Below are 22,695 nucleotides of genomic sequence, written 5' to 3' on the forward strand. Positions count from 1 at the left end.
AATTTATTCATTCTTTATTTGTAGTGACATTATGATATGATGACACATGGCCGGTGGGGCATTTTTTCATAAGGATGTTTGTTCACATGGTAGTGTAATATGGTTAACTATTTAGTTCTTTGACTGTGACCAGGAAAAAGGGTTAAAGAGATGTTGAATCATGTAGTCATGATGTTAGTTCACCATTCAAAGAATTGAGTTGTGACTCAATGATCATTGTTATAAAAAGTACATAAAATGCTTGCTCACCCAGTTGCATAGTCAACGAGGATAAGAGTTGTTAAGTTGGTGACTTAGTGAAAATGATTGAGATACTTGATCTCATGGTTGCGCTATTAGTAAATATAAAAGGTAATTAGACCATGACCATGTGATATAATAAAACTTAAAGAATAATATGGTGATCTCTCAATAACAAGAGAAAAGGTTTAAAAATCATAGTGGTGTGCAAAGCCGTAACTCATGAATGGCCAAAGGTTTTTGCGTAGTCATAGAAAAAAAATCTAACCATTACTAGAATGGTGTGACCACACAATTAAAATTAATTAAAGGGTAAAGAACTTGTGGGCACTCAGTCATGTGGTTAGAGGCCAGCAATGAAGGATAGATTATGAAGTGGTGGAAAGAAGAAAATGTTGTGGTTGTCGGGTCATGAAGATGAAATGTTAATTAAGAAATGATTGATAAAAGCCTTATTATGACTTTAAGAGTTATGATCCATCAAAAAGTGTACAAAAGGATTGAAGTGCTGGCTGTACATGTCATTTCTTTGCACTTTTGTAGATTTTCATATTTCTTACACACTGTTGGTGTTTTATTATGATGTTAAAATAGTGCTAAAACTACTAAGCGACAAAAGGCTTAATACCTAGATATCAGTACATACACAACCTAAAGAATAGCCAATTCTCATTATCACTTGCATATGCAAAGTACTAAGACCCAACTTCAACAAAACCTTAGACAGTTTTCTACTCTTTTGGCTCTGTAAAAACCAGGGCGGGTGTACCCGGGGATGGTTCAAAAATGGAACAATTATATGAGAATTATTCTTAGTTTCATTTTGATTCTCATCTCTAAATCCTCAAACATATACGTAAATCTTACCGAATTGATAAACACATCCCTTGAACAGATATGGCCAAGAAATCTTCTATAGCTCTGCAGATGTTTCCAACAGCAATGGCTAAATGAGGCTAAAATGATCCGTGCAGGCAAGTGCTGGCCAACTTTGAATATCTTACAAGAAATAAAAGTAAAAATTGATTTTATGATGTACTTTGAAAAAACCAGTCATAATATACTTCTCTTTTGGCTGAAATACTTTCGATCAGTGCCTAATCCATTGGGGATTCAGAGTATATAGTAAATTCTTAGATCTAATTTGTTGCTTTGCAACAAATTCTTATCAGCAATTCTTATCAGAATTTATCATTCAAAAATCCTTTTTAACACCTAAGAAACCTCATCACATTCATCAGAGCCTTTATTTAATCCATTGAATTAACAGCAATAACAAATGGATGTATAACCTTACTATATTGCAATCAATTGCATAAGCTTTTACTCACACAACATCAAGGTAGCTAAGTATTTAAAAGGAGACAAAATTCAGAAAGAACAGATATGGGGACAGTTCATAATTTGTATTCATTTCCTTTGAAAATGGTATATCCTTTACAATAGACCCAGAAAGACCTTCAGAAAAGAAGCACAGTTCTTTCTACATTCATCTATATCTCAAAAATTTTGACAGAAAAGTATACTACAAACTTGCTTTCCAAATGTTTGGACCAAAAATAGAACCAAGCACAATACTTAGTAAAAATAGAATTCAGACCCTTCTTTAGCCCTGGGATCTCACTTAAATAGTGTGAGATGCAACAAGCTTCAGGCTAAAGAAGGTGACAGGTGTCCTTCTTTAGAAAGACAAAAACAAAAATAATAGAAAGGTTAATTACAACAACATTTCTTGGCGGGTCCCTTTCTGTTATGCTTCTTACTTGTTGTGATCTGATCTTACAATCATTCTTCATCTTCAGAGTACATACCCATGAGGTCTGTAAGTGATGTATCATCTTCTGTTACCTGTAAACTCACTTTAACCTGGGGATTTTCCATGTCATCATTGCCGATTACAAAAGTAACTATTACTCTTACATCTTCTTCCTCATTGTCTCCTGACATTTGTTCACTAAACTGATTTTTTCATCTATTAAAAGTATCATCATCTAGCCAATCAAAACTTAGGGTTTCTCTTTGTATCTTTATTAAAAAATTTGCATTTTCCTCTAAATCATCAAATTCTTTTCTTATAGAAGTATAGTAAAATTGTACTTTTACCAGCTCCTCGTTTGTCTTTTCCCAAAACCAATGGCCAGCCTCACTGATGATGTTTATTATTCTGTTATCGAATAATTCATCCATTTCCTTTTCCATTTTTCTTTTTCCTTTACTGTATCAATAGATTCTAAAGCACAAGGAAATAGGGTGAATTTTTCAGCAAGATATTTTGAAAAACAGAGTATCAATTTTCTCTGTAAAGAATCTCTTTCATTCTCAAAATTATCTAATTTATTCAATAAATCAAAAATCTTTTCAACCTGATGATAAGGCATTTGGACTGTAGATATACATATAATTGTAACATCATTATTTCTCTGTCTCCATTTCTGTGCAAGAGAATCTAGTCCGTCCTTTTCTTTATTCAACTCATCCATGAGGGTTACAATCCTTGTCAACTGATCATAAAAAGTTGACCATTGTATTTTATCCCTCAAATATGTCACACCCTGCTTCCATTTCTCTTCCTGCTGATTTCTAAATTCTATCTGCCACTCATGTAATTTGGTTTTTTCTGCTTCAAATTCCTCTACAGTATAGAATTGGGGTCTTTCAGGGGTGTCAGGTATCTCAATAATAGGGGTTAATCCCACAGATGACTATGGAGGATATGCAATTCTCAGTGTACTGGATTCTCCCACTTTCCTCTTTCCAAGTACCTTCTCCAATTGAGATACCCTATTTTCCAGCTCAATTCTCCTTTTTACCTCTTGATTATAAGCATCCACCACTATTTCATATTTATTGTGCATATCAATCATTTCCTTCTCTTCTCTTTCTGTAGTAGCCAAGGCAAATTTAGAATAATCCACATTCATGTGGGCTGCTTGTACATTTGAAGTATCAACAACTCTCCTTACAATGATACTCCCTGTTAGTCCTAAATCATCAGGCTGTGAAGAAGTAGTCCTGGATCCTCTTCTCAGGGACCACATAACAAGGGCAGCTTGATCATTGCTAAATGTTGTACCCAAGAATTCCTCTTTATTTGGATCCTGGAGTCCTAAATTATTTGATACAGAATTAAAAATTAATGCATCAGCAATATCCCAATTGGGCAATAATAAAATATTAGCATTTTTTACCATCTGTCTACCCTCATCAGGGGTTATATTTTGGAACTCTTGCACCATTTGTTCCTTTATTTGATTTTGAATGGAGGTCTCATCCATTTCTGGATGTTCTGTTTTCATATTCTTACACCTTTGCTCAAAAATGTGCATGTTTACCCTCCACGCAAACTGATGGAAAGCCCTAGATCTTACAAAACTGTTATCAGACAAAAAATGCTGACTAGCTTGTTCCAAAACAGGGTCCAATTCCCTTCCTATGAAATCTACTATAGTTAATTCAAAACTTGGCACAGGAGGCTCCTGGGGGTTCCCTTCATCAATTTCTGCTTGTGTAACAAAAATTTCTCCTTGTGACCCCATTTGTTCGAATTGCTCATTGGTGAGCTGTTCTTTCGTACCACCAGTGGACCCATTCCAATATTGGGGGTGAAACCCAATTTTCTCATGACCTCTTTGGCTTTATTTGGAAAAGAATCAATAAAATGCTGTTTCTTCTCATTCATTACTTCCATTATCTCAGAGAAAGTACTCATGAGCTTATTTATCTTATCTGCATTGGTTGCAGCATTACTAAGAGGACTATAATCTTTGTCAAAACAATTAATGAATTCTAAAACTTTTGAATAGACTCTCCATTTTTCTTTCTTTATTTCTTGCTCATGGAGAGAATATTCATTTCTTATTACATCTTCAGGAAAATAGAATTCATGCTGAACTGGACGAAGCTTGATTCTAAATCTAAGAGCAGAGTTAAAGAAACCTTCTGTATCACAAAAATGAGCATGAGACACTGCCATCTTATATTGATCCAAAATTTTGTGGAGAAAAATCCACCCTTCTTTAGTTATCACAAACTGGTGGGCTATAGTGCAAGTAGGAAAAATTGATCCTGTCCCCCTTTTGTGCAAAAAGGCCTCCTCCACTCCTCCCAACTGCCACAAAAATTCAGCTATCCCTACCTTTAAAGGTACCTGATAGGGTAGTACATGGGGTGTTCCTTTGAATCCATAGACCCTGATGACAGTTGAGACTGAATATGGGATAATATCACCCCAATTATGTGAAACTTTTAGATTATGGGGTTTTTCCATAGGCCTAACAAGATGCATTAATGCCTTAGGAATTCATGGATTATCACTCAATATGAGGCATCTTAGTTTGGAGGCAAAGTGCCTATCAAATCTAACAAAGCTAGCATTTTCTGCTTCCCAAGTCATGTCTACACTCCATAATTGGACTGGTAGTGCCTCCCCCTCTTGTTCCCTATTTAAAACCATTTCTTTACCAAAATAAGTGGCCCCTTTAAAAAGAAACATATGCATCAATAAGGAGTACTAACCCCAAACCTTTTCCACCTTGCCCTTTGCAATCCCCACCAATCCCTGGTGAATCTCATTAGCCAAGTAAGATGCAAAATCAAAAATTATTTCCACACCAAAAGAGGAGATTTGGGTGATCATATACATGAAGCTCACCAGAATAAAATCTTCTTCACCCTCTCCAAAGACTCTGCATAGGGTCCTATATATCTCTACTGCCCTGGCATTAAAGCATGATTTCTTGAATGGTTCTTTAGAAGACGATGTTATGGTTGGGAGGCCTCCAATCCAGCCTATGTGGGATTTCAGTGCACCCTGTCTAACTATATCCCTTTTGGATATATATATTTTTTCTAACTCTATCAAATTAATGGGCACATGATACATGGTGAGAGGTCCCAGACTGAAAACCTTCCTAATCTCCTCGAGACTGATGGTAACTAAAGCCTCACCATCCATTCTTCTCACTACCTTAGTGGCTTGGTCATAATTTTTTGCTATAGCTTCAAGCAGGTCAAAATCCATAAACACACTGGGGACAACAAGCTTTCCAAGATCAAAATTCCATATATTGGCATGAGGGGCATATAACTTCCTTTTCGCAAACCATTTTTTGAATAAACTCAAACCAGTTTGAGAAGTTTGAGCATCCTGAACCCAATTACCCTTATCATACAATCCATCAGCTATCCTTAGCCTAGGGATCAATGAGGTTAACCTCTTAACTTGCACCATTTCTACAGTAGACTCAGGAAGTAACTCAAGCAAATCATCATGCACATTTCTATCCAAGTAGTTTATTGCACCTGTAAATCCCTTCTTTGGAGGCATCTTGGGCTATCTTTTTAGAACTTAAAAGCTCACAAAGATGATGGTAGTTTTACTTACTTGAATTCTGTCTCAATTCTCCTCTGTATTCCTTCAAATTTTCCACAAACAGACAACTTGACAATTTTTATCAAACCTTGGCACGCTTTTCTTTTAGTAATGGCTTCTGCACAAGAATGGCTCCAAATCTTTTCTCGCGTGAAATGAAACTGATGAAATCTCTCTGTATTATACTCTGTTTTTCCTCACGGACGAAGCTTTCTTGTCTAATTAATACAGAGAGTGGCACTACATTTTTCATTTAAAACTTCACCGTCGATCTTCAAAGATCCTACGATCATGTGATACAGAGAGAACAACTAGGAGTTATATTTGCCATGTCAGTTATTTTACCCAATGAGAACTTGCCACGTACAGAATTCTTTCTTTGATGGCGCTTATATTTGGACCCACTAACGATGGAGAACATGTGTCAGCATGTCGCTACTTTGTTATGCATAAAGAGCAAGCACCTTGCCATGGCGAAGCGGCGACAATCGTTGATCAGATCAAGAAATGATAGAAAGATATGCTACAGGGCTTCTTAAGAAAGAAGGCGGTGGGCCCAACTCGCTATGTCGCTATAATTATCTCCCTTGCAACTCTTCATAGCGAGGTAGTGACCTCCGTTGATCCATTTCAAGCTGATGTTCAGGATTTTTTTTTGTACATTCAGTCAGATAGGTATTAATGAGAATCGGATCTCTGCATAGTTGGCATATGTCAAAATTTATCATAGTCATCTGTCATTCCACATCATCAAAGATCTTGCCGATCTTTTACCACTTTATGAGGCCTCGCTAACTCGCTAACGGTGAAGCACCTAAATTTTTTGATAGTGAGGTAGCGAGCTCTGGCACTTAAAAGGATTCCGTGCCAAAAAATGCAAGGGTTACCCAGCAATCACTTCTGTTAATTAAAACTGATTCTGACAACGATATTTATGACTGGTCATGCCACCTGGTGTAATTATGATACAAGCAAGATGCAATGTCATCATTTTCATATTTTCACGTGGCCTTGCTACTTCGCTAACGGTGAAGTGCCTAAATTTTTCGATAGCGAGGTGGCGGAACATTCGAAAAAACCATCATTCCGGCTCTGATGTCAGATATTCTAGTGGGTCCCTATCCCTTTTGGTCGGTAACTTGCAAAGTGTACCTGCACAATAAATCATTTAATAAGCAAATCTCCGATCGCCGCATCTTCACTTTACGGTCTCGCCGCTTAAAATACTCAATACTCATTATCTCGCTATACTTAATAAGCATGCAACTTGTCATAGCGAGGTAACGCCAACGGTAGATCTAGTCGAATCTGACGGTTGGGACAAATAGGAAGAAAGGTAACCCGGGAGAAAGGAAAAGGAATATGACAGCATATTCGTCTCTTTTGAAAATTCAAAATTTTGCGCTCGACAATTTATGAATAGAGATGATATAGGGTTTATATGACGATTATTTCTTATGGATGATTTATCCAAAACCCTATGCTTCACTTAGGAATAAAACATTTGACTTTTCTATGATTTAACTGAAAACTTTTACTACACAAAAAGTCAGACCAACACACACATTCACATTAAGAGACATAAATATCCCTTTGTTGCATTTTTCTCCATTAATAGGTTGATATAACAAATTCTTGAGTTACAAATTCTACATAGTTTTAGCGATAAGAGTTTGAGCACCAAGAATTTTTAGAGTTTTTTGGTGTTCTTAGAGCCAACATTGATAGAGATTGTTCCTTTTCTTAGTTGCATAGATCATGGCATAGGAGGAGGCAAAGATGATAGCTCAAATTGATGTGGAAGAATCTTCACAAATCACAAAGTATGTATAGCCAAAATTGGCAACTTTATATGCAGAGGAGTGGGTGTATTCTTCTCCCATGGTATTCTCATGTTCAAACTTTGAATGACCAGGTCTTCAAAGATATATACTCCTTTTGTAGGGATAACATTGTACCTAAGACCAGTGGGAATGAGTTACTTTGGTATTTTTATCAGAATATGTATGCTAAATCACCAATCTATAACCTATGGATCAGAAACAAGCCAAAGTTGATAGTTCCAGAGGTTATAGTTGATGTTGATCCAATGAAGGCACTAATCAAGTCTTACAATTCAAGAATCAAGGCCTTCTATGGAAATGATATGAAGTATGCTATAAAGATTGGATAGGGAGACCTTTGTTGAAGTTTTTAACCTAGGTGGACCTCTCACAAAGAAAATTGAGAAAGAAAAAATGAATGAGACCTTCAAGAATTCCAAGAGTTTCTACACTGGAACTATCATGAGGAGGCACATTCCCAAATCAAATAAGGAAAAGGGGGAATTTCCTAAGAAGGTAGGGGAACTAATGCCATTGGAATTCTTCTACAAATATTTCAGATATACCATCCATGGGATTGAAAAGGTGGTGGGAGTTGATGACACCATGAATGCCCTAGGTTATATATATATATATATATATAGATATATATCATGGCATTGGATATTCAAGATCCAAATCATAATGTTTGTTATGACTTTGTGAAATACATCATTGATAGGATGCGTGAAGAAATTGAGGTAGCTCAAAAGGGAGAAATGGGAAACTTCAGGTTTTGCCATTATTCATTGTTGATGCACATTATCCTTTTCAAGAATATAGGGCATATCAGTCCAAACTTTATTGAAGCCACTGATGACAATGGAGAAACCCTTCTTGTGAAGTTATGGAATTGCTTCTCACAAAGGTTTTATCCCTATGCTTGCACTATTTCTTTATATAATTTTTTTTTCTTTCCAATCATGAATATGTTAATGGATATAAATGAGAGAATACCTAGGGGAGAAAGGATGTTAATTAGACCATCTGCTTGCCCAAATGGGGATAAGGTACTTAGTCATGACTGGGATAGCTTATTTTTATTTGAGATTTTTTTAATTATAAGAGTATTTGGATGTTCGTAGCCTCCCCATGTATTACTAAGAGATTAGGCCACTTATAATTTTTCTGGTAGTTAATAATGATGAATAAAGAGTATTTTGGCCTTGCTATTAGGAAAGGCTCTTTTGTAGCCAAAAATACCAAGATAAGTGATTTTCTGATAGGGAAGGATGTTGTAGAAGAGATAGATCAATGTTTAGTTGAATTTAAACATCCCTTTTCCCCAGCTAGAACCTATGATCCAAATTATTTGGTGAGAAATTCTCTTAAAAAAAAAGGAAGAACACTCTTCCTAGCTGCAAGCCAATTTGGGAAGAAGATTGCATCATGAACTGTTTGCAAATATAGGTGTGTAGAGATAGGACTCATAAATGGCATAAGATAATGAAGATAGAAGAATCCATGAGGGTAGTAGACCCATCATTCAAGGGTTTTCATCATGTTGCACCTTATCTTCATAGGTACAATAGGTGTTTGGACAATTTTGATGAATTGATGACACAAGGGTTTGCAAAGTTTAGAGATAGAGCAGAGCCCCAATCTCCTCAACAAAAGGATGTTATAATTGTAGAGTTTGAGGATGATCAACCACAGAGCTCTTTATGGGCTAAAGGAAAAATGAAACAAAAGATGATTTAGATCCCTGACAAGGTCAGAGGAAAGACATTGCAAATTATGCCCCAGGGATTTAAATTCTTTGATACCATCATACACAATTTTTTAATCAAACAAGTAGGTGAGCATGAAATTGCATATTTAGATGTTGGATAAAAGAATAATTTAGGAAGAGGAGTTCACAAAGGATGACTAATTTGTAAATTCTAATGAATTTAAGTCATTTTTTTATACGGTGAAATAGAATGAACTCACCCTATAGTTGCAACCTGGAGATTCACCTAAGAAAATTGTAGAATTAGTGTAGAAGTGGCAGGAGTATGACCCAAATAGTGAGAATCTCATAGTTGAGGAAGCAAGAGCATTAGTAATGAGAAGTAGAATGCTACTTTTTCCTAGTTGGTAACTTAATTCCTCTTTCATGTTGGACCAGATTAGAAAGCAAGAAAAATTAGTCTCTTTTGAAGAGACTAATATCATTGGTGAGATGTAAGGGGTTGGGTTTAACATTGATAGTAAGAAAATAACAATATGAAGCATGGCTCTAGATGACAATAAGCCAACTCTCATGGAGATAAAGGAGTACCCCTAGGGAAATGTAATTTTTTGGAATGTCTCCACTATATCTAGTGACCAAATCCACAATTTGGTGAATACAACATCATTAATGAGGAAGAGAAAGATGGATACATTACAAGAGTAGATGTACACAACTTAAAAATATCTATTAATGCTAGACATAAATATGAAGAAGAGTTGAAGAGGACTTATGTCCTAGAGAAGAAGATACCTAACATAGAGGATGAAATAAGGAGACTAAGGGTTGTGACTAGACTTGTTACTAAGGTAAAGGACCATGAAACTCAAATTGATTTTGACATAGCAGTAGTGGGAGAAGCCCAACATATGGATATTGATGAGTGGGATGGTGCTAAGGAAGTGGAAATTAATATAATTCAAAATTTCCTTATCTACAAAATTGGTGCCCTATAGGTTGTTTCATAGATTGTGCACAATAGTTACGTTAGCTTGCAAGGAGTTGAATACAAGTACTTAGAGGAATTGAACCTCCTATCCTCTCTATTCATAACTTGGGGGCCTTATGCCCAATTTTTTGATAATTTGGTCCCGTTTCCACCCTATAAAAAAGAATTACCCAAGGTGGTGTTGGAATTTACAAGTGGGAAGAATACTTCTAAGAGGTGGGGTGGGGGGGGGGGGGGGGTGAATTAGAAGTACCAAAATTTAAGCTATAAATTTTTTAATTGAAATCAATTCATGCATGTAACATATCTAATTAACATGAAAGTAAAGGCATGCATGAAAATAGACAAGACAATATTTGGTCACCCAAAAACCCTCCAAAATGAGAAGGTAAAACTAGGGTGGGGATGACACCCACAACTTATCACTACAATAATATGTAACTTGTCAAAGTTACAAAGTTTGACCATCATCAATGGTCTACCTTGTGAGAGGCCTTTCCTGTTAAAGGCTCTAATGCCCTATTAAAAGTGACCTGTCTAAAGGATTTACAAACATTCACTTGGAATGTCACCCTATTAAAGGATTTACAATATGGCTATTAAACCAACCTATCTCCATAGTATTTTCATTCTCCTAATACAATGGCTAGAAAGTATAGTAGAATGTGTTGACCTAATAACTTACAATCCTCAGTTGCTCATTTTAGATCCTTGTTCTGTCCAATCTAATATAATCCTTCTTGATCTGATATGACTTTATTTGAAGTACTGATACTCTATTCTGATAATTGATACTACAATGCTCTCCTTCTTCTAAGTCTTTACACCCCTTCACTTCCTTCAAACTTCACTAGTATGCACTCTCTTCTACATTCTTGTACACACACACACACATAAACACAAACACACACACACACACAAAATTATAGGGTTTTGACCTCCTTAAACAGGTTTCATGACTTAGGGTTAGGTATGAATCTATGATTGAGATTCATCCATCTTTCCCACTCAATTCTTTCCATTTTTTTGATTGATTGCATGTTGATTTCATAAGGAATTAAAATATTCGATCTTATCTTTAAGATCCTTTGAGATTCATTTTGAGTTAGCTCAAAAATGGTTTACATATGAGTTTGTGAGGGAAAAAACTCTTATGTTGATCTTGTGTTACTTGGAAAATATAGGAATTCTATCTTGCTCAACACCTATAGAAATTCTATCTTACTTGGCACATATAGTTCACTCGACTCCTATATTGGCTCGACATCTATTAGTCACTTGACATTTGGAACTTGCTTGACACTACCTATCTGCTCAACATCTGAATGACTTGACACCTATTGAATTTCTAGTTTAGCACATAGTATAACTCAACATCTATATTATAGTTGGCATCAACTTAGAAAATTTCTTAGTTGTGTTGACACTCAATTGTCAAAACCAGTCTGAGACCAACAATCTCCCCCTTTGACATGTGTGTCAAAAAAACTTAACTATACATGATGACTCTAATATTTTTGAGTACAATATTCATCTATTTGGCATAAATACAAAATTTCAAAAAATTGTTCAAAATTTTTGTGAAGATTCCTCAAAATTTTAAAACTCCCCCTAAGTTGATGTGCCATTGCATTGCTGTATCCACTACTTCTTATGTTAGATTTGTCTCATGCTGATTCTAATCTATCTATTTTCTTCTTTCTACCCTTCTCTAGTTTTACTCCCCCTTTTGCACATCCTCCCTTATAGTTATAATTTCCTTTTGGATTCTCAAACTTTATCTTCTTATCTCCCCTGTAGTTTTATCTCCTCTTTTTCAACAATATTATCTCCCCAAAATTTAATCTCCCCCTTTTTTGATACTTATGTCAATGGGGTCTATACATTAACTAAATACTTAGCCAAAAAGGATATATTTACCTCCATAACTATCTTGAGAGTACCATCCTAATTATCTAGTGTAATTTCCAGTGATTTAAGCTGAATGGCTATCTCTATTGCAAGGTGAACTAGGCCTTCCAATGTAGAAAGATTAGGGTATTTATTAATCACATTTTTAGCATAGGCTAGTTCTTTTTGCAAAATTTCCATGTGTGGGGTGATGGCAGATTGAGTCTATATTAGCTTGGCCTTTGTATTTGCCTCATTTGCTATTAGTACAACTAGTTCCTTCTGAGTGTGAAGCATAGTTGGAAAATGCTTCTCACTTTGAGCTAAATCCCTAGGTAGTTGCGTGCTTGATATTTTAAGGTTCCTCTTTAAGCTCATTATTCATTGGCTTGTCTCTTGTGTGAAAATGGATGGGTCACACAATTTTGAGTATAATGAGAATATATTCTCAAGTACTACTTTTACCTTTTCAATCTTCTTGGCCAACTCAACTTGAGATAGTGCTATTTCGCTTGATATTCTTTCATTCACCTTCATTTGAAACTTCTTTTTAGACCATTCTAACAATTTTGCATTAATATCAAGTTCTTCATTCTATACTTGGTCAACTATACTAGATAATTGCTCTATGATTGGTTTAGTTTCATTAGGTACTTGCAAGCTAAATGCATCTAAAAGGATGTCCTTTATTTCAATCAAAGCTTGCCTTTTCTTATACTTATTTTTGAGTATCTCTTGCTTCTTCTACATTTCAAGTGCCTCTTGCACTTCATTTATCTAATCAATATTCATATTTTCATAGTCATACTTGGGAATGAATATGTCCTCATCTAGTGCAGGGTCTCCATAGTGAAGTACCTTTGCAACTCTTTTAGAGGTTGAGCCTAGTGCAAAAATTTTCAATGGCATGGTAATAGTACTCGACTTCTGAGGCATTGTTGGAGTCGCTATTGTAGGAATATTTATCAATGCTTGTATTGCCTCTTGCTCTTTCTCCTTTGGGGTCTCCTCCTCTATTCTTCCTTGATCAATTATTGTGGTCTATGGAGGTGCACCTTGTTCTTGTGTTGTAGTGATAGATGTATCTATTTGTCTTGTTTGATGCCCTATAGGCTTTGTCTCCTCTATCCCTTGTGTCTTTTGTTCATTCATCAAGACTTGAACCATGGAGTCAACCTTTGCAGATGTATCTTATATAGCTTGCTCTTGGGGTTGTCTAGTTGTGGCTATTGGGATATGAGAAGGTTGTTCTTGTGGATTCACCTTATCCCTTATGATATTAGCTATAGCCTTTTGCAATTCTTCCACACTCACCAAGACTAGATTAGTACACAACTATGCTTGTAGGGTAGTCTAGTGAAGAATCTTTTTAAGATCCTCCATTAGTGGATTTATATTCTGACCAGAATTATCAGGAACATCTTGAATAGTTACTATATCTGTAAGTGTGGAAGTTACATGTGGAGGACTTGGTGTTGGCCATTATGTATCTTGCAAACTCTTTTCTTATTGTTGCTCCTCAAAAGTTGCCATTTCATCTTTTTGTGTCTCCTTCTCCACTGTAACATCTACCTTTTATTTTTCTCCTTCTTCCTCCTTATCATTGTCTTCTTCCTCTTCATTTTTTCTACCCTCAAAGGGGTCTACTTCTCCTTGTTTCACTATTGTTAGCCCATAAATCAATTTCCACATTTGTGTGGACTTTTTCATAACATCTTCAATTTTATTCTGCAATATACTAAAGGCTCTATACTTGGGTGCAAATTTTCTCCCATGCTTCTTATTTTCTTTACTAGTTTTCCCTTTAGAAAGTTAAGGCATGACTTGAGCCAATGTTGACTCTCTTATTTATTTCTCCATATTGAGGCAATAATGCCATTTATTTTCTACAATAGAATATAACTCCTTGGGCATTGTATTATCAAGTTCAAGTGGAGTGTTCTTAAACTTTTCCATCATGTTGTAGACTGACTCTTCAACCATGTTCTGCTGCTCTCTACTTAACTTATTAAAATCAATACCTTTTAAGCCTGACAAGTCTGCATGATCCCTAATGTTATCACAAATTTTTTCCAAATTAAACTTAGGGGTGTGACTTACCACTTTGAATTGGATAGTGTCCTTAGATTCTATTCTTTCTTCATCTAATTTAGGAGGTGCCACATATTTTCTTCTCTACTTCTTTTGGGCTAGACCTTCATGATCAGTGATCTTATTCTTTTCTTTTTTCCTTAGCCTTCTTTGATGTAGCTCTTGTGCTGGCTCTAGTGGTAGGCTTTTTTGGGCTAGGCTTAGCAACTTTCTTGGGCTTGGCATCTGGTTTGGTGGTGGCTTTCCTCTTCTTTAGCTCGATCTTGGGTGCTTCCTTGGTTTCCTCTTCCTCCTCAACACCTTCTACCTCTTCTTCATCTTCTCCCATGCCTTGAGTTAATGCAAGTGGTCCCTGATCCTACTCTTCTTCATCTTCACCTTCCTCTTCATCATCCACCTCACCTTTTGTAGTGCCTTCACCAAATCTTTCCTTAAGCTTCTTCACTAATTTGTCCTTTTACTTCAGTGTTGAAGCAGTTTTCAATTCCATGTCTACCTTGGATTTGACAACATCATAAGTGCCAAAGGGTTGAGCATTTTTGTCAATGTCTTCTACTAGTAATGATGTTATTGTTGTAGATGCCTCATCAATATTGATCTCATATCCAAGTGGCCTTAGCCATCTCACCCTTGGTAGTGTTGTCTGGATGTATGTGAAATCAATGTCTATAAAGAAACATATGTCATTGATGTGCTTCTCAACAAGATAGATAGGTATCCTTAGTCTTTGCTTCATTGACTTCTTAAAGTCTTCAAAGTAGCTGGTCATAATAGTTTCAAAAATTTCCCCCATTTGTTCTATGTGTTCATTCACCTGTACTATTATTGACCTATTTGTCTTCTAGCTTACCTTTTGAAAAGAGGGGAATTCATTCTAAACATACAAAAATAAACATATCAAAATTGTTCCACATTTGCACTGGGCTCCCTTTGTTCTTCTTATAGCTCCCAAATTTTCCATAATATGTTGTAATTGCAGTTTAGCTAGATCATAAGTATGATCCTTCTTGACAATTTTGTACCCAACATCCATGTCAATACAAGGTACATTGTTGAGTTGGCTTGACTGGTAAAAGTTATAAGATATAACTCTAACAACAAATTCACAAGAGGATCTTTGATGATGTCAATAGTCATCCCTCTCTTATTCCATTTTGCCTTGGTGCTCTTCTCTATGGCTTCTTTAGAGTCACTCCTTAGGGTTTTTGGCCAATCTAGGGTTGGGTACCCAGTTACTCTATGTATAATTCTTTTAGATAGCTTAATGGGTCCACCCTCTGACCATAGGCATCCATCATGGATTTTGTTTAGCAAATTCTTACCCATTTAGTCTTGAATATAGTAGGGAAATCTAGGGCATGAGTTAAGCCCTTTCAATAATTTGAATCTCTTCCTTCAAAACTCTATTATCACATAGTTTATTGTATACTTCCCTAATTTTCATGCCACCAATAGCTCCAATTTTGTAGTTATAACATCTCCTAACATCTTGTACCATTACTACTTTGGGTGGAATCATGAATAAATCTCTAGTAGGGTCATTCTTATTAGCAAATTTAGGAATTGGTCTAAAGTTTGGCTATTTAACTTCATTACTAACCAATTGAACTTCAAATGTCTCATTATGTTGAGGTTTCCTAGAGTTAGATACCATTTCTTCAAACTAGGGTTTCAAAATGTAAAAATGGCTTAACTGCATAGCTTGGCACTAGTGTAAATACCTTGAATTGATGAAAAGATGTTGAATCTTGGCTTGAGTCTATGCAAAAGCTTCAATCTCTACTCGGAAACTATTTCTACACTCTTATTACTCTTGCTCTATGTTTGCGATGATGATAAATGATTGAAAACTTGACCTTATACCCTTAATTTAATAGCATTTAATGCTTAGTGCATATACAACTATCTGCTCGACTCTTTATGTAATTCTACTTCACTCAGCTTCCATTATTTTTCCAATACTCGGCATACACTAGAGTTTCCCTTAGCTTCCATTACTAACTCGACTTCTGCTGACTTTTCTAGATCACTTGGCGTACACTAGGATTTTACTTAGCATCTAAAGGAAACTTTCCTTACTTGGTAACAATGTGAAGATTTTGAAATTTTAACTTTACATCTTTATTCATGCTGATCTATCCTTTTCAGTACTAATTCAGTCTTGGAACTAATGTATGATAAAACATTTCAATATTAGTCCCGCATACCTTCTTTTGCTTAGTTGGATGTAGTGTCACCACTTGAAATTTTAGGTGAAATGATCCCTCCATTGGATGTGTTGCTTCCATCTTTCCTTTTCCATGTTCTATTCATTTCTCTTTTGATGTGTTCAACATCAACTTTTCCTTTTCCTTTGTTGAACTCTGAGTTAGGTGCCTTTGACCTAGTTGGGTAGTGCTTGTTGATATGTCTAGTCTTCAAATAATTGAAGCATGTGGTTTGGCTCAACCATTTTCTATAGCTTCCACTAATGTGTTTTCTTATGTAGTTCTTTGCAATGTGTCCATATTCTTGACAGTAGTGATAGCTTTGCCTACTGTTGTAGTCCCAATTATAGTGATGTCCATGATTATTTGACTTTACTAGTTGGTTTGGCATCCACATAGGCTTTGATCTACATTCAAAGGCTCTATGTCCATATTTCTTGCAATTGTAGCAGTGACCTTCAAATCTTGGTGTCTTGATGGTTCTAGTCCTACAGTCATGTGTCTAATGACCTTGCTTATTGCACTTGTGACAATGACCCATGTTTTTGGATTTGTCATGCTAATTGGAATTCTTGCTCCTACACAGATTAGAGTTATGTCCCTTTTTACCACAAAAATGACAAGTAGCTTTTATCTTCTTACCTTTGTCACTTCTTTCTTCTACAATCTTTGATGACTCTCCTTTTTTAGTGCTTGTGTATCCTAGCCCTGAAGTGTCATTACTAGATCTTGGTGATATTAATAGTTGTTCAAAGTACTTCATAGCTTCATTAGGTTTATTGAAGGTATCTATATTTTCCTTCTCTCTTGTTAGGTCATTTTGCAGTTGTTAATTTTACATCTTTAGTGTGGAGATCTCAATGTCCTTGACATTTAGTTCATGATGGGCATTCATCATTTGGCTTAGGGTGTCTAGCTACATGTTGGAAATTCTTGCAAGCTCAATTAAATTTTCTTCTAGTCTATTGGAAAGGTTTCTCTTGTCATCTTCTATCATAGCTTTATCATCAATAGCTCTCTTCTTCTATTCAATCACTTTACAAAGCATCATGGCTTTTGATTCTTGTTCAATCTTGAGAGTCTTGATCTCTTCTGCTTGAGCTCTATTTTTCTCCATCAGGTCTATAGTTGCTACATAAAAATCCGTAGAATCTCCATTGGAAAACACTTCTAAGGTTTCAATCTCCTTATACTATGTATCATTCTCAGCTATGGAAATTTCTCTTCTTCTCTTTAGGGATTTCCTCAATTCTTCCCTAGCTTCTTCTAGAGAGTGTAGAATGAGATGTATCTTGATCTCCTAATTCTATATAATCTTCCCAAGCTTGTAGAACTCCATTTCTAGATATTTTCTCCAAGCTGTAAGACTTCTCCTTAGAAGAACTTGGCTATGATACCAATTGTTGGAATTTACAAGTGGAAAGAATACTTTTGAGAGGGCAGGCGGGTGGGGGGGGTGAATCAGAAGTACCAAACTTTAAGCTATAATTTTTTAACTAAAACCAAGTCATGCACGTAACATATCTAATTAACATGAAAGTAAAGGCATGCATGAAAATAGACAACACAATATTTTATCGTCTAGAAACCCTCCAAAGTGAGAATGTAAAACTGAGGTGGGGATGACACCCACAACTTATCACTACAAAAATATGTAACTTGTCAAGGTTACAAAGTTTGACCATCATCAATGGTCTGCCCTGTGAGAGGCTTGCCCTATTAAAGGCTCTAACAGCCTATTAAAAGTGACTTGTCTAAAGGATTTATAAACATTCACTTGGAATGTCACCTTGTTTACAATATGGCTGTAAAACCAACCTATCTCCATAGGATTTTCATTCTCCTAATACAATGGCTAGAAAGTATAGTAGAATGTGTTGACCTGATAACTTACAATCCTCAATCACTAATTTTAGATCCTTATTCTGTCCAATCTAATATGATCCTTCTTGATATGATATGACTCTATTTGATGTGCTGATGCTCTATTTTGATAACTAATACTACAATGCTCTCCTTCTTCTAAGTCTTTACACCCCTTTACTTCCTCCAAAATTTGCTATTATGCACTCTCTTCTACATTCCCATATGCACACACTAAATTATGGGGTTTCAACCTCCTTAAAAAGGTTTCATGACTTAGGGTTAGGTACAAATCTATGATTGAGTTTCCCACTCAATTCTTTCCATTTTTCTAATTGGTTGAATGTTGATTTCATAGGGAATTAAAAGATTAGATCTTATCTTTAGGATCCATTGAGATTAATCTTGAGTTAGCTCAAAAGTGGTTTACATCTAAGTTTGTGAGGGCACAAACTCTTATGCTGATTTTGTGTTACTCAAAATATATAGGAATTCTATCTTGCTCAACACCTATAGAAATTCTATCTTGCTCGACACATATAGTTTAGTTGGCTCCTATACTAGCTTAGCATCTATTAGTCACTCGACATCTAGAACTTGCTCAACACTGTCTATCTACTCGGCATCTGAATGACTTGGCACCTATTGAATTTTTGGCTCAGCACATACTATAACTCAAAATCTATATTATACTTGATATCAACTTAGAAAATTTCTTAAGTGTGTTGACACTCTATTGTCAAAGCCAATCTGAGACCAATAGGTGGTAATCATAAATAATAGAAAAATGATAAATAGGGTAAGGGAGCTACATGGATTTTTCACAGGAAAAATGCGATTGATCCAAGGGAAAATGAAAACAATTGCTATGGGGATTCCAAATTTTATTCCTGGTATTATAGATAGTAATAGAATTTTCAAGTTATGGCAAAAATGATCTTCTTCTTTTGAAGATATTTTAAGACATCCTAGGTTTGTAGCCTATTGTAACAATGAGACTAATGTAATTGTTGTCTATTATTTGATTGATTTTCTTTTTAGAATAGAATCAGATATGGGTAACGTCTTGGAAGAAGTAAAGGCTATTACTATTTCTAAATGAAATAAATGCATAGAAGAATTGAATGTAGTTAGGGATGTTGCTTGCCTAAGATAGACATAGATGTGGCCATATGGGAAGTAATAGCAAACATTAAGGCTCTACCATCCTAGGAAGATAATTAGAAAGAGACAACAAAAGGGGCTACTATGAGAAGATAGAAGGCGATGGAAGAGGACAAAAGAGTTAAATTAAAGCCTTCTACCATAAATATTATCTACTTTTTCACCCACTTTCCTATCTATTTTACAACTAAAAAAGGAATGCATTAATGTAATCTTTAAGAGGTTTTTCCTCTTTGTTTTTGATCAGTTAGTTTTTGACACCTGCCTTCCCATCTGAAGCTTCTTGCAATGCTCTATATAAGGATCCCCAAGATGTGGAGTAGCAGTCAGATGTCTATAGAATTTTCTTGTCTTATGTCTTTTTATAGTCCATCTAAGTTTTTGTAATTATATGAATGTAATCAGTTTTGTATACTTAAGAATATAGTCAATACCAAGTATTAGCTATCAAGTTCTGAGTTATACTTCAAATTTTATCAGTACTATATTCATTTTCAAAGGAAATCAATACAAAAAGGAAATCCTACATATCTATGTCATCAAGTTTTGTCTTCTTCCTTATATATCTATGATCTTGAGATTGAAAAGAACAAGTTTCTTTCAATTTAATGAAATTTTGTTAGATTGTATATGTTAACTACTGTGATTAGGAAGTTATTGTTAAATCATAGAGGAACATTGACCACCTCTACTATAAGGGATAGTTTTGAAAAGAAAAATATGAGTATATGAGTGAGTTTTTAAGGAGAATAACTATAACCAATCATTTCCATCCCTAAGGTGTACACACCTTGGCCCTATAGAGCCTAAAGTGAAGAGAGTCCTAGTGATTCTATTCAATTTGGCCCAGAGTTAAGATTAACCCTTGTGAGTATAGGTTTTAGCTATTCCTTATAATTGGACACTATCTTATGCACCTTGGTATTAGGTTCAAAGCAACCTAATATGTTCCTTACCAAAAAGAACTCCAACATAACCCACTCCCTCAAACTCATCATCTGCTAGCCACTTGTGTTCAAGAATTTGATCTGCTACTTGCCTATATGGATTATATTTTATGTTGGCTTGAGCAACCTCCTTTTCAAATTTCTTATAGAATACCCAAGAATTAACTAACTTTGAAATAAACTCCTAAAAGAATGGCATATTCATATTTTTTTCCATAAATTTTACGATATCATTTACCTTGGCAATAGCCTCATTCCTCCAATCAGAAAATTCTTCGATACTTTTATCATCCTTTAAAATAGATGGCACCTATGTATCCTAAAAATCTTCTATCATATCTCTCAACTCCATAATCTTTTTTTCAATATAATTAAGCAACACTAAAAAAATCTTAAGTGATTTAACAACCTTAACTATAGGCATAACATCTGGAGGTGGATTTGGGTCCACCATCACACCGTTAGAGAACTTTTAGTTCCCCTATATTTTTCAAATTTATAGGATTAGGTTTAAGTTAATGTGATTTCATGTTTGCATCTAGATTTAGCATAAGGAACAACTCTTCTCATTTATCTCTTTGTGTGCATCTAGGTGGGCATTCAAAAGTAATCATAATGCATTCATTTATATTAGGTGTTTAGGAATGAGAGGGTAAGTCTATGCATTTCCTATATTAGAGGGAAGTTGTTCTAAAACCTTAATTCTTTGATCAAGTATTCTATTGAAAATATTTGGTTAATTTTGTATTGTCTTTGATGTTAAACAATATGTTATTGTTGGAATTACAAGTGGGAAAGGTAAAATTTTGAGAGATGGGGTGAATCAGGAGTTTGAACTTGCACCATAAAACTTTCACCATTCATACATCACATGCATTAACATATTGAAATAACATGTAAAGCAAATGCATCTAAAACATGTAAGCAATTAAACACACACACTCTAACACCAGATATGATTACCCATAAACCTTCCAATGAGAAGGTAAAAATGGGGTGGGGATGACACCCACAAATCTTCACTACTGCAGCAATAAAGTGTAGCCAATTAAGGTTAGAATGGTTTGACCATGAAATATGATGTACCCTATGAAAGGCCTACCCTGTTAAAGGATTACAAAGACTGTTAAGTCCCACCTTGTTAGATGATTTCAACACCCTATTAGAAGTGTTCCTAGTTAAAGGACTACTGATCACTCACTTGGAATGTCACCCTAATAAAGGATTTGGTAAGGCCTATTAGGACCACTCTGCTTAGGAGATTTAACTAAAATCACTTGTCAAAATATCTGAGCATAGATCTTGTGGTTGGTACTTTCTTACCTAATAATATATTACCTATAATCAATCTCTGATTGATCCTTCATGATTTGATGTAACAATTTTGTATCCTCTATTCTTTATCCTTCACTTAATTGATTTTGCTATTCACTCTCATTACTAAGTCACCTTGAATGCCCTACAAATTGTCTTGTCTCAATTTGATCACTCACCCCTTCATAATGCTCTCAACTTTCTTTTCTCTCATAAAAGTTTAGGGATTCATCCTCCTTAAGAAGACTTAGGTGGTTTAGGGTTAGTAATTAATCTATAACTGAGATTCATTCATTTTTCTTCTTAATCCTTCCCATTTTTTGATTGGCTACATGTAATTGCATAGGAAATTTGCAAATAGATTTGTCCTTATATCTAAGGAATTGAAATCTATCCTTATGTTGGATTAGAAATAGTTTACATAGTTGTTTGTGCAATAATAAACAAATATGTCCAATCTATATTACTTGACATATGTAGTTATTGATGCTTGACATATACTATAATTTTCTTCTGACTCAATACTTGAACTACTTAGCATGGTCTATCTACTTGGCACTTGAGTGACTTGACACTCATTATAGCTCAACATGGTCTAATATTTACATATTATACTTAGCATGTATTACTAGTTTGGTATGAACTAAGTAAATGACTTAACTGTGTTGACACTCAATTGTCAAAACCAATATGAGATTAACAATCTCCCCTTTGACATGAGTGTCAAAAACACTTGAATATATACAAATAATCTAATCTTCTCAAGTGTTGGAAATATAGGAGTAACTTGGCAGCGACGGGGGGGGGAGGGGGGGGGGGGGGGTGAGTTAGTTACCACTAAAATAAATCCTAGATCCCTTATATGTCAACAATAAAATTTAGACTGAGAAAACTAATTGCTGTTGTCACTTAGTAAACACACAAAAAATACTCTAACTTAGTATATGTGAGTATGAATTAATTTTAGTAGATCTTATAATATTAACAGTATTTAATTTGTAAGCATAAGAGAAATAACATGAAAACATGATACACCAAGATTTAATTTGGAAACTCAATTTGGGAAAAACCACCAATGTAACT

Source organism: Cupressus sempervirens, chromosome 4 (genome assembly GCF_028749045.1).
Source record: "Cupressus sempervirens isolate cs-2001-9-10 chromosome 4, ASM2874904v1, whole genome shotgun sequence".
NCBI lineage: Eukaryota > Viridiplantae > Streptophyta > Pinopsida > Cupressales > Cupressaceae > Cupressus > Cupressus sempervirens.